Source organism: Saccopteryx leptura, chromosome 3, assembly GCF_036850995.1.
Source record: "Saccopteryx leptura isolate mSacLep1 chromosome 3, mSacLep1_pri_phased_curated, whole genome shotgun sequence".
In the NCBI taxonomy this organism is placed as follows: domain Eukaryota; kingdom Metazoa; phylum Chordata; class Mammalia; order Chiroptera; family Emballonuridae; genus Saccopteryx; species Saccopteryx leptura.
In genome coordinates this window covers 220826579-220839092 of record NC_089505.1, presented here as the reverse complement: position 1 = coordinate 220839092, position 12514 = coordinate 220826579, and the positions used below count along the sequence as shown (strand labels likewise).

General features: G+C 42.6%; 1 protein-coding gene across 7 annotated transcripts in view; it reads left to right on the top strand.

Moving 5' to 3' along the window:
- INPP4A (inositol polyphosphate-4-phosphatase type I A) overlaps positions 1-12514 on the top strand; it is a 165143-nt gene that overhangs the window by 63831 nt on the left and 88798 nt on the right. Inside the window, exon 1 of one of the 7 annotated variants that reach the window (XM_066377612.1) lies at positions 1253-1321. The exons of the other annotated variants lie outside the window; for them this stretch is intronic. The gene's annotated coding sequence lies outside the window, so the exon portion shown is untranslated. Of the gene's footprint in view, positions 1-1252; positions 1322-12514 lie in introns of those variants that run through there. 7 annotated transcript variants of the gene reach the window in all.

Genomic DNA, 12514 nt, shown 5'->3' with positions numbered 1-12514 from the left:
CTGGCTGGGATTTCTTAACCAGCAACCCTATCTGGGGCCAATGCTTGAGTGCTGCACTATTTTTAGTACCTGAGGCTGATGCACTCCAACAGAGCTATCCTCAGCTCCTGGGGGCTGACACTCAAACCAGTTGAGCCACTGGTTTGGGAGGGGAAGAGGAGGAAAGGAGAGAAACAGATGGTCATGTCTGCTGTGTACCCTGATTAGGAATTGAACCTGGGGTGTCCATATACTGGGCTGACACTCTATCCACTGAGCCACTGGCCAGTGCTATTAGTGGGTTTCTTTACTTCCCTTTTGCAGTTGAATTCTAATTTCAAAGCCTTGTGGTCAGAGAATATGTTTGGTATATTTTCAATCTTGTTGAATTTATTGAGGTTAGTTTTGTGGCCCAATATATGGTCTATCCATGAGAATGTATGTATGTATGTATTTATTTATTTATTTTATTTTTATAGAAACAGAGAGTCAGAGAGAGGGATAGACAGAGACAGACAGACAGGAATGTAGAGAGATGAGAAGCATCAATCATCAGTTTTTTGTTGTGACACCTTAGTTGTTCATTGATTGCTTTCTCATATGTGCCTTGACTGCAGGCCTTCAGCAGACCGAGTAACCTCTTGCTCGAGCCAGCGACCTTGGGTCCAAGCTGGTGAGCTTTTGCTCAAACCAGATGAGCCCGCACTCAAGCTGGTGACCTCTGGGTCTCGAAGCTGGGTCTTCTGCATCCCAGTTCGATGCTCTATCCACTGTGCCACTGCCTGGTCAGGCTATCCTTGAGAATGTTTCATGCACACGGGAAAAGAATGTATAATCTGATTTTTTGGGACAAAATGTTCTGTAAATGTGTGTTAGGTCCATTTGGTCTAGTGTGTCATTTATGGCTGATATTTCTTTATTGATTTCTGTTTGGATGATCTATCTAATCTGTCAGTGATATATTGAGATCTCCAAATATGAAAGTGTTTTTGTCTATTTCTCTTTTTTGTTCTGTTAGTAGATGTCTTATATATTTTGGTATTCTCTGATTTGGTCCATATATATGAAGAAGTATTATGTCTAATTGATATAATGTCCCCTTTACTATTATGAAATGTCCATCTTTGTCTCTTGTTACCTTTGTTGTCTTGAAGTCAGTATTGTCAGTTGTAAGTATGGCTACACTTGCTTTTATATTGGGTATTATTTGCATGAAGAATTATTTTCCAATCTTTCACTTTGAGTCTGCTTTTGTCCTTGCAGCTTAGATGTGTTTCCTGAAGACAGCATATGGTTGGGTTTTGCTTTTTGATCCAGTCTGCTACTCTGTGCCTCTGTTTTGGTGAGTTCAGTCCATTTATGTTTAGGGTAATTATTAATATATGAGGATTTCTTATAGCCATTTTATGTTTAGTATTTTGGTAGCTGTTCTGTGTGTCTCTGGTTCTATTTCTTTGTGTTTCTCTCAGTTGTTTTTGTTTGATGGTATTCCATGCTGCTTTCCTTATTTCCTCTTTTTTTTTTTTTTAAGCTATGTATTTCAGTTTCAGGTTTTTTTGTGGGTGGTTACTGGTAGTTTATTGAGAAAAAATTTTCACAGGTACAAGAGTCGTTTGTCTTATGAATGCTTCTGTGCTCCATTTTCCTTTGCTACTTCAGACCTTTATCTTCTCCTCTTTTATGTTATTGTTATCACAGATTGTCCTTGTTTGTACTGTGACCTTTTTAGAACTTTTACTTGTAGTTTTGACTTGTTTTGTTCTTTGTATCTGGTATAATACCCCTCCCCACTGTGTATTTCCTGCAGTGGGGGTTTTCTGGTGATAAATACCCTCAGCTTCTGTATGTTTGGAAAAGTTTTTATTTCTCCTTCATATTTAAAGGATAACTTTGATGGATATAGTATTCTTGGCTGCTAATTTTTTTTTTAAGTACTTTGAATGTTTGGGTCCACTGTCTTCCAGCTTGTAGAATTTCTGCTGAGGAGTCTGATGATAATCTGATGGGCCTTCCTTTATATGTTGTTCTTTATTTTCCTTAGCTGCCTTGAAGATTTTTTGTCATTGATTTTTGACTATTTTATTACAATATACCTTGAAGAAGGAATGTTAGGGTTGAGAAAACTAGGAATTCTGTTTGCTTCTTGAATTAGAGGCTCTACCTCTTTCCATAGGCTTGGGAAAGTCTCATCAATTATTTGAATAGGCTTTCCATTTCCTTCTCTCTTCCTCTTCTTCTGAAATAGCCATTATTCTTATATTGCTTTCTGGTGGAGTCAGACCATTCTAGTAGAGCTCTCTTATTTATTTATTTTTTTAAAATTCTTGAGTCTCTCTCTTCTTCCTTTTGTATCATCTCTAGTTACCTATTTTCAATGTCACTGATTCTCTTCTCTCTCTGATCTGTTCTGTTAGCTAAACTTACTAGCTCATTGAGTTCTTTATCTCTGTTTTTAAAGTTTCAATCTCCTTGGTGAGGAACTCATTTTGTTTTCTGAGCTTATTAAGTTGCCTTTCAGTGTTTTCTTGTGTCCCATTGAGTATTTTCAGAATTTCAATTTTGAATTCTCCATCATTTAACTACAGGGTTTCCATGTGATTGAGACTGCTTTCTGGAGATTTTTTATTTTCTTTCTGAATTGCATCTCTTACTTGGGTAGCATTGGTATTTGTATTTTTGTTTTCTGTGGATTTTTTTGTTTGTTTTTTTGCCTTGTGGGCATTTGAGAGTGATATTGTTAAGAAATCAAAGAAAAAAAAATAAACAAAAAATGAAAATAAAAAATTTAAAACTAAAAATAAATATAAAATAAAAAGAGAAAAATCACAAAAACAAAGAACAAAAACCAAGTAAGCACAGGATTTAAAAACAACAACAAAAATATGAAATAAAAACAAAAAAAATAGAAGAAAAGAAAATCCGTTCCAAACACTCAAGCAAACAGAACAGGATTTCCAAGAGGTTTTTTAAAAAAATTTTTTCTTGTAGGCAGTATTGGATTACATATTTTAGCTTTGTGAAATTCCCAGGCTCACCTCTGCTGAGAAGCTGCTGTCGTGATGATGGGTGGGGCATGCTGTGAGGTTTACTGCTTTAGCAATGGTGATCTGAGTCCTCGGTACTATTCCTCCCTGTGTTCCAACAGACCAGAGGGCCAGACACAGAGAACCTCTGCTCTACAGGGGAAGTAGTGGTCTTGTAGAACTAGCTATGGGGTTTGTCTCTGCCACTCTCCATTCCTGCAAGGGGAAGTGGCAGGATCTAGGAGGCTGGGGGCCATACTTTGTTTTTCTCTGTCTTTGTGCAAGTGTGTGGTGCTAGCAGAACCACTGGGGGAACACTGGCTGTGACCCCTCATTCTGAGGCTGCTTTGGTTTAGTATTTTCCCCATTTGCCTCAATTTCTTCACTCTTCTCAGCAGAAGAAGACCCAGTCACCCTGAGTTTCTCCATTCTCCAGAGCACTGGAAGAAAAATAACTCAGTCTGGATTTCTCTTCTCTCCAGAGCCTCAGCCTGTGCATCTTACCCTCTCCCCCCTTCTGAGCCCTCCTTTAGTGATTTGTGCATGGATCTTTTAGGCAAGTGTGTGAGTACAGCTGGGGTTCCTTTGCTGGGTTGCAGCTGTTAAATTTGTTGAAATTTTAAGGGGAGAGATCAGGGGTATCTCTCACACAGCCATTACTCTGATATCATCCCTATTTTTAATTTGTTAAAGCATGTTATGCCTTTCTGGCTCTGCAGGATGCTTCTAGGATCATCTTATATGTTTTCTGCCCCAGCCCTAGAACCAGCCATTTTTCCAAGGAACCCTCATCGTTTTTATTGGAGAACAGTGTTAGAGACAGAGATCTGGGCACAGAGTGGTTCCAGTTATTGTCATTTCAGTTTCTATATACTCAACTTAGCAACAAAGCCAAAACCTGTAAGTAGCAATATTAGTAGGAAATAACTGAAAATCTCTTTCCATTTACCAGCTCTGTACCCTTGGGCTCTACAGACATAGTTTGTGTTTGTAAACTTGATGTACACCTCTTCCTGTGTCTGAACTTGTCTCTGTTCTGGTGATATCTTTATGCACAGGCTCTCATGCCAACTCTGCACACATACCATATTGCTGGCTTATGGTAAAGATGCAGTGAGCAGATCTTTAAGAAAATGATACTGCTCTCCAAGTCCTGTAGTGGCTCTTGATCAAAAGCAATAAAGTCTAATCTGAGAAAAGAACCTGATGAAAAAGAATATTTAGACACATGATGAGCTATGTAGACAGGAAACCCTCTCTCCTTGGAGAGAGGGTTTACTTGAGGCTGGGGTTCAGGGAGAGGAGGATGGGGTGGTGGTGGCTCCTGCAGGCTGAGTGGGGTGGGGAGTGTTGTGGGAATGGTAATGTGGAAACTACGAGATAGGGGACTGATGGAAGTCTTGCCCCTCAACCTAAAGACTCTGGACTCTTGCCTTTAAATGAGTGCATGTGTTTGTCAGTGATGTAATCTTTAGCTCTCTGCTAGGAGTTCAGGGCTGGTGGCAAGCAGACTTGGAAATACTTGATTGGGCCTCAAGAGAAACCTTAGGATTGAGGGAGTTAGGCATCATCTACTAGATGGCCCAGTGGATAAAACTGGGAAGGTGCAGGAGAATGGAGGCCCACATGAAGACTAGGCCTGGCCTGCACCCTGTCTCTGTCCCTGTGATTATTATTATTGTTGGCAAAGAGAGATGCCTCTCTCATGCTGAATAGACTCTAATGGCCACTGGGACACTAAAGTCAAGCTTGCAACTCTCATTTACACACTATCTGTGGATACCACCGGTTTTAATGGTTTAGGGTCTTGGTGATTCTGGACCACTGTTTTGGAATCTTGAGGCACCCAGACTCCTTTGACAGTCTCATTCTTAGGGAAATTTGTCCCTAAAGTTTTCTTCTTGGCAGAGCAAACTCTGCTCCTCACTTCCTGAGGTTGAGAGGATGCATGGGAATGTGCCCACCCCCACCCCCAACTATGGGTACATAACTTATCTCTTGGGGGGGGATGGTGTGAGGCATCTTTAACTGTTTAGTCTGAGTTTTTGTCCTTGGATGACATGGTATTTCATGTAGGGTTTTTATATCTTTTCCCTATGCAACCACCAAGTTCTGACTGCCCTTTCTGCTCTGTCTATATGAAATTAACCTCTTCATAGGATCCATGTGCATGTGGGGTGACATGGACAGTCTGGAAAGACCCAGTGCTGGCATTGATCCAGGGGTCCTTCTGATCTCATAGGTTTGGTGATGGGGCCTCATTGAGAGCTGTGGTGATGGTGAGAAATGTGCTGGTTCTGCGTGTGTCTCCAGGACTTGTTTGATGGGTCGTAAGTGGGGGAAAGAGGGACTGATGGAGGAAGCAAGGAAGACTCCATGTTTTTTGGTGTGGCCCACCTGGAGAATAGTGATGCTGTTTGCTGAAACGAAGAAGACCAGAGGTAGAATAGAAGGGAACAAGGAGCAGCATTGACAGTTCCAGAGAGTTGAGTGTGGCCTCTTGAAGGGCTGGGTTTTCTGCCAATTTCTTTTCTTTCTTTTTTTTATTTTTTATTTTTCTGAAGCTGGAAACGGGGAGAGACAGTCAGACAGACTCCTGCATGCACCCGACCGGGATCCACCCGGCGCGCCCACCAGGGGCAATGCTCTGCCCACCAGGGGGCGATGCTCTGCCCCTCCAGGGTGTCGCTCTGCCGCGACCAGAGCCACTCTAGCGCCTGGGGCAGAGGCCAAGGAGCCATCCCCAGCGCCCGGGCCATCTTTGCTCCAATGGAGCCTTGACTGCGGGAGGGGAAGAGAGAGACAGAGAGGAAGGAGGGGGGGTGGAGAAGCAAATGGGCGCTTCTCCTATGTGCCCTGGCCAGGAATCAAACCCGGGTCCCCCGCACGCCAGGCTGACGCTCTACCGCTGAGCCAACTGGCCAGCGCTCAATTTCTTTTCTTGTCATGCATATTCCTTGTCATGCAGGAATCTCTAAAAAGAGGGGAGAAGATGGTTTCAGAAACAGTACCTGGCTTTGGAAAATGGAACCCATGTGAATGTGAAGTTACCCATGTGAGGGCCACAGTGTCTGTCCCACAGTGATTTTCAGTTGAGCCTTGCAGAGGTACCCAAAGTCTCTGCACCTTGGTGTCACCTTAAATATGGAGGAATAGTCTGAGATTTTGGGGAAGGGTGTTTGACAGGTCGCTGGTTAAGTATCAGGTACTTCTGGAGGTGTTTGTATTTGGTTCCGTCCTGACCCCTTTTTCATCCTTGTGGGGACGGCTTCCTTCCTCTTGTTCTATTTGAAATTAGGACTCTGCTCCACGTCTCCTTGCCAGAGAATCAACACTGACCTGTGACTCCAGGGACTTCTAGAAGATGAGGTGGGTCAGTGGTGATGGCTAGGTGAGGGGTAGAGAGGTGGTGTCTGCATCTGGCCAAGTAATACAGTCCTTTGGGTGTCACAACAGGTCATACAGTGTTTGCCTTCCAAAATTATTATTTTATAACATATGGACTCTTTGTTTAGAACAAAATAAAACAGTTTCTTAGAAAAGAAGCATTTTAATGCTGACTTTCTAAAAAAAAAATTACAGTGGGGAAAAATAAAAAGTTGCATTTCTTTATGGTAATGGGAAACAAAATCAAAGCCCAAACTAGGTCAAGCAGAGAATAAGTAGGAACAATAAGTTTGGTCTGTGTCTAATTGCAGCTAAGACCCAGTTAATCAAAAACAAGTTGTATTTCCAAAAGGGAGTGGAAAGTGAGCTCTTTGTACCTCCAGAGGATTTTTACATTATGGGTAGTAACATAGTCAGATGGAGGATTTTTTAAAGTTTAGGTCTCTGTTTTTGGCAACTGCCTTCCTGGAAGCTCCCAAGAGTCTGGTAACATGGAAGGCAGGCGGGTCACGTGATCATACATCCCTGGCCCAGTGCAGAAGATAAACTGAGTGCCTTTGAGCCCCTTGGGCCCACATTTAGTGGTGTCTCTTTAAAAGGTGCATGCACACTGACGCGCTGTCACAAATGATTTGGTTTCCAAGCCTCCTGGCCAAGGAGAATCAGCATATTTCAGTTGCCAACAACACTGAAAATTAATGACGTTGATTGCGTGTAGAGAAAGTGAAGCTGTCATAACACATAGGTGTGTAATGATGAGAAAGGAGCAGCAAGCTGAATGCATTTAGTGTGGCACAAGCAGCCTCCGAGAGCCTGATAGAAGGCGCTGGGTGCAGTCATGTACTGAGCCCAGGTATGTGCCTGACCCCGTCCGGGCATGCAGGTCAGGGGCAGAACTGATGTGTGGTATGGGTCTCTTGTTCCGAACAGTTCTTGAAGTCAGGGAAGTGTCATCATATATTTTGGAAGAGTTTTCTTCTACTGTGGTTTGCTTTTTAAAAATTGTCACCCAACTGATACTTCAGTGGCCAGAAGCAGCTGCCAGAGGTTTCCCAACTGGAATGTCTGTCTTATTTTATGAAGGGGCAGGTCTTAGTGATATGCTGTCTCCAGGGGGCCAGTATATCCTTATCATTCATTCCCTTTTATCTCAAATGGTTGTGGGGGTGGGAATATGGATCCCTGTGATACCAGGGATCCTTCAGGAGATGATGTTGTTCATGAAGGTGAGTATGCTCAGGTGCCAGGTGTAGGGTCAGTGTTGGATGTGGTCCTTCCCCTCCCCAGCCACATGGCACCATAGTCTTGGATCCTAACTTCGGGCCATAAGATAAAGGGCAATCAAACTGAAACTAAGGTTTTACTAAGATCAGTGGAACTGAGTCACCAGATATCTGTCAAAGAGGGACAGCACAGAACAGGTATGTACCATTTTCCCTTCCCACTGCTCACCTGCTTGCTTGCATGTAGACAAAAAGTTTCACTCGAGTAACTGCCTAGGGCTTAGCTGTTTAAACTGCGACCCCACCCTGTGGAGTGTGGAACTTTCACTGACTGGCTGCCATTGGTGCTGCCCCTGTATGTAAGTAATAAAGGCTATGCCTGCTCCATGTGGCCCTCCTGGTGGTTTCTTTGAGACCCCACAGAAACACCAGATCCATTTTCTGGGTCTGGACCTCCATAATTACACCGGGCAGGTCCAGGTAGGGGCTGGCTTCTGGAAAGGGTGCCCACAGGAAGCATAACCCTTGGCATCAGTGTGATATCTGGAGGGACCTATAGGGAAAACAGCCCAGTGAGGACCCCTGACTAGAATATCATAAATTTGCTAAGTACTGACTTTGGGCTTCAAAGGTTAATGAGGATCCCCATTTCACTTAAAAGATCTTCAGTCTGGAGCTTGAGAGGGTCCAGGGTTCAGTCTAGTTTTCAGCTCCTGCATGGCAGAGCCAGCATTAAGAGCCACCTCACCCCCTATCCCTACCCATTAGATGGAGATGGTTGGCTGGTTTCTCACATTCCTAGCCCCCTTCTCGATTTGGATTCTAGGAATGCAGTCTCCTGCCCTTGGAGAGCGGGCAACACTATGTGACTTCTAAGAATGTGTTGGCAACTCCCCACTTTCTCATGCCTGCTTACCCCAAGCCAGTTGGTTTTGGGAGGAGGGGTGAGCACCACATTTCTTTTGGATGTTAATTAGAACCCTTTTGACCTCAGTTAGAGTGGCCCAGAGGCTTGTCTGCTTGCTCTGGCCTCCTGGTCTATGATCACACACCTCCCATGCATGGAAACATTTCCTCACTTTTTACAGATGACCTGCTAATCAAGATATATATCTAGGTGCTGTGACTTTTAATAAATATAATAATTTTTAAAGGCATGGCTTAGTTTATACTGTGAGGAAGTTTCCTCATATTGTATAGAATTCATATTCTTCTGGTTAACACCAGCTTTCCTAAAATGCAGTATTAGACAAAAAGGAACTTGCACATACTATTTTTTTTGATTGTTAGAAATTAAGTATAAAATTTTGGGGAATCCAGTTTTGGAATGGACCTCTGTAGACCTGCTCTTCAGCAAAACAACAATAATTGGTGAAATTGTTTTAAGAAAGCAATCAAATAAAATATCAGGACACTTAAAATTGTCCTATGGGTATACAGCAAATGAAGAAACATTTATTCAAGAATATCTACTAAATTTTAGTAACAGTCTGTGGCACTTGAGTCATGACCCAGTCCATCCCATCCATCTCAGCAGGACAGAAGCTATACTCTGGTTAGGTGTGGCCAATAAGATGTGGCTCCCTGTCCCCAAGTTTCCATCAAGGCTACAGTATCTCCCTGTGAGGGGCAAGCTGTCAGCATTTCTCATTCCCTTCCAGCTCCATTTTGTAGATGCTAAGTTCCAGGAAAATGTAGCCAGCCCCTACTCATAGGGTACAGGCTCTACACCAGGCTGAGTCTACTGGGGCTCCAGTTGTCCTCTGTCATCCTGGTATTCTCATAAAGTGGAGGTTCAGTTTCAGAAGAGTCAAGCCAAGAAGATCAAAGACTACTTCCAACACTTAGTACTCTTATCAAAAAGCAGGGATGTCCTCTGAGAGGGGTGGGCAGTTGTCCATGATTTAAGCTGAAGAGCTTTGACTCTGAGATTTTGCCAAGAGGAGAGGTAGGGAGTAGGACCAGAAAGCTCTAAAGCTTTTCAGTACTCAGAGGTACTGAATTTATTCATAACAGAGTGTGAAGATGATCAAACCTAAGGGTGCTCTCAAAAACAAGGAGATTTAGCCCTGGCCAGTTGGCTCAGTGGTAGAGCATCGGCCTGGCGTGCAGGAGTCCCGGGTTCGATTCCCGGCCAGGGTACACAGGAGAAGCGCCCATCTGCTTCTCCATGCCTCCCCCTCTCCTTCCTCTCTGTCTCTCTCTTCCTCTCCCGCAGCCAAGGCTCCATTGGAGCAAAGTTGGCCTGGGCGCTGAGGATGGCTCTATGGCCTCTGCCTCAGGCGCTAGAATGGCTCTGGTTGCAACAGAGCAACGCCCCAGATGGGCAGAGCATCGCCCCCTGGTGGGCATGCCGGGTGGATTCCGGTTGGGCGCATGCGGGAGTCTTTCTGACTGCCTCCCCGTTTCCAACTTCAGAAAAATACAAAAAATAAAAATAATAATAAAACAAAAAAACCCCAAGGAGATTTAGGTGGTAAATGGCTAACAGGAGCTGGTAGCTCCATAAGAGCAACAGTTGAAACTTTAAGTTAGAGACAGCCAAGGAAGGAGACAACTAAGGAAAGCCCTCCTGGCATCAGAACAGACCTCCAACATTGACCTCAAAAATTATCCCTGCATAAAATCCTGAATTTAATTAGATCAGGTTGCTCAGCAGTTGATGCCCCAGGGCATTGTCAAAAGCTGTAGAGTAACCAACCAGCAATTCATGGAGCCTACCAGGTAGGTGTGATAACATCAGATGCAGGCGGCCTAACAGAGATCAGAGAAGAGAAAAAGAGATCTGATAAATCCATTGTCATCTCAGAAAGACTGCACACACCTAAGGCAGTGCCCCGTGGGGAACAACATCAGAAGCTGCATGCTGTGGGTAAGTGAGGGGTGAGGAGAATATACTTTAGTAAACTAGTCTAGCCAGTTCACTGGAAAAATAAGCAAACAAGGACAAGCCTGGGAGGTGGAGGGGGATCAATATTCAGAACTACTATCATATATTACTGAAAAGGTCCAATTTTCATGATAAAAGTGTAATACATGCAAAGAAATAGGAAAGTATGATGGTGGGGGATAACTGAAACTGTCTGGGAGAGGACCCAGATGTTGGCTTTAACAGACAAAGACTTTAAATCAGCTATTATAAATACAGTTGACCCTTGAACAACGTGGGTTTGAACTGCATGGTTGCACTGATAATGATTTTTTTTTTCAATAAATAATATAGTTAGCCCTTGGAATCTGAGGGTCTCATGTCCATGGATTCAACCAACTGTAATTTATGGTATTTTCACATTCCTAATCATGGTTTTCCAATTGCAGATTCCCAGCTGCAGGTTGAAAATAGTTTCCTATTTGTAATAGGTTGGATCTGCAGATGAGAAGGGCCAAATATAGAGTCAAAAGTTATGCACAGTTTTTTGATTGGGTGTGGTGGTGTCTGTGTTCCTAACCCACACATTGTTCAGTAGTCAACTGTGTAGTCAAAGAACTAAAGGAAACCATGCTTAAGGAAATAAAGATCGGTGTGGTAACAGTGTGTGATAAATTAAAGAATATTAATAAAGAGACAAGAAGTAAAAATGTACCATGTGGAAATTGGAGTTGAAAAGTAAAATAACTGGCATGAAGAATTCACTAAAAGGTTACAACTGTAGATGTTCACTAGCAGAGGATAGAATCACTAAACTTGAAGATAGAGTAATAGAGTTTATGCAGTTTAAATCATGGAGGTTGGAGGGGATAAAGAAAATGAACAGAGTCTCAGGCAAATGTAGAATACCATTAAGCACACCAACATACACATAATACAAGTACTAGAGAAGAGGGGAGAGAAAGGAATAGAAAAATATTAGAAGAAATAATGACTGAAAACTCACCAAATTTGTTGAGAAACAATCTATACACCCAAGAAACACAATAAACTCCAAGTAGTATAACCACAAAAAAGTCCATACCCAGGCCCATAATAGTAAAACATGTTGAGAGACAAAGGGAAAGAGGAAATCTTGAAAGCAGGAAGTCCAAATAAGATTAACAGTGGACCTCTCATTAGGAACTGTGGGGACCAGAAGGCAGTGGGGTGTCATAGTCAGTGTCCTGAAAGAAAAACCATCAACCAAGGATCTCATGTCCAGCAAAATTGTCTCTCAAAAATGCAGTAAAAATAAAGACATTATTAAATTAAAAAAAAAAAAAAAGACCAAACAGGATTTGTTGTCAGCAGGCCTGCATTGCAGGAAATAAAAAGAAGTTCTTCAGGCTGAAAGCAACACAGTGCCAGTGAAGGTTATAAAAGACAGTGTAAGTGCACATTTCTCTCCCTTTCTCATGTGATTTTAAAAAGCAGTTCTGTAAAATAATATATATACAGTACTGGCACACTTTGTTTTAGTGCTTCACAGCATTTTCATCAACACTGGGCAAGACCCTCTACCAGCAGAAAGATGATGACCCACTGAAGGCTCAGTTGATAGTTAACATATTTTAGAAATAAAGTATTTTAATTAAGATATATATAGTGTTTTACTTATTTTCAGTTTTCCCAATGATGTGAGGAGGCGGGAAGGGGAGAGAGGGAGGAAGGAATGGGGGAGGGGGAGAGAGAAAAATGAAGCATCAACTTGTTTCATTTAGTTGTGCACTTGGTTGCTTGATGTATGTGCCCTAACTGGGGATCGAACCTGTGACCTCAGCAGACTGTGACGACACTTTATCCGCCAAGCCACACAGTCAGGGCCTACATGATTTTGTTTTGTTTTTTAGACATGATGCTATCATACACTTAATACACCACAGTAGAGTGTAAACATAACTTTTATATGCACTGGGAAACCATAAAGTTTGTATGACTTGCTTTATTGTGATATTTGCTTTATTGTGGTGCTCTTGAACCGAACCTTTGAT